We start from the raw sequence: 1364 nt of genomic DNA on the forward strand, positions 1-1364 counted from the left end.
TCGGATTGCTGAGGGTTAAGCAGAGTCATTCTTTCATGTAAACCAGGACGATGGCATATTGTATGTTGACCGAGTAATTGACAGAGAGAAGGTTTGTGAGCGGAGCAGCGTGTGCTTGATTAACCTAAAAACTGTACTGGAAAACCCTCTTGAAATTCATTATGTCACTGTAGAGGTGCTGGATGTGAACGACCACTCTCCCAGCTTCTCAGTCAAGGAGTCACGTCTCGAGATTTCAGAGTCAGCTTTGCCAGGTTTGCGCCTCCAACTGCAAGCAGCTCATGACCCTGATGTTGGTCAGTTTTCTATACAGGAGTATAAACTTAGCCCTAATGACCATTTTCGTTTAGAAGTGAAAGATCGGGGGAAAGATGGGAAAATACCCATATTGGTTTTACTGAAGACGCTAGATAGGGAAACAAAGAAAAGCCATAGGTTGCTTCTTACAGCTAGTGATGGAGGGAAACCAAATAAATCTGGAACCGCTGAAATTATTGTTGACGTCTTAGACATCAATGATAACATGCCTGTTTTCACCGAGGACACGTACTCTGTACTTGTGGAAGAAAACGCTCCCATTGGCTTCACAATTATCAAAGTAAATGCCACTGATTTAGACGAAGCCACCAACGGTGAGATTATTTATTCATTAGGTAAAAATGTTAACAGCAGAATACGCGAACTTTTTCGTGTAGATGCAAATACTGGTGAAATTATTGTTCAGGAGCCAATTGACTTTGAACTAAAGGAAAGTTATGAAATTGACATACAGGCGTCTGATAAAGGATCGGCTCCTTTTAGGACAGACAAAAGTGTGTTGGTGAATATTGTTGATTTGAACGATAACATCCCGCAGATAGAAGTGACATCGTTTTCAAAGGCAATACCAGAGGATGTAAGACTGGGAACCACTGTTGCATTAATCAGTGTGCTTGATAGAGACTCTGGTCTTAACGGGAAAGTTATTTGCTCACTTAATCAAGATGTCCCTTTCGCAATATCGCCTTCAACACAGGACAACATGTTTTCTGTTGTTACAAAATCGCCCCTAGACAGAGAAAAGCAGTCCAAATATGAGGTTACAGTTGTTGCAAAAGATGCAGGTGTACCACCATTGTCATCTGAAAAAAGCATTACTATTGTTGTATCAGACGTGAATGATAACGCTCCTGAGTTTTCAGCGAGTCCGTACACATATTATGTCACAGAAAACAACTCTCCAGGAGCTTCATTGTTTTCTGTGACGGCATCAGACTGCGATGACGGAGACAACTCCCGCATTTTATATCATATCTTAAGAGATAGAAAAGATAATACCGAACTCCATTCGTTAAATATTAACATAAACTCTGAGAATGGAGACA

Source organism: Monopterus albus, unplaced genomic scaffold (genome assembly GCF_001952655.1).
Source record: "Monopterus albus unplaced genomic scaffold, M_albus_1.0 scaffold411.1, whole genome shotgun sequence".
Classification (NCBI taxonomy): Eukaryota; Metazoa; Chordata; class Actinopteri; order Synbranchiformes; family Synbranchidae; genus Monopterus; species Monopterus albus.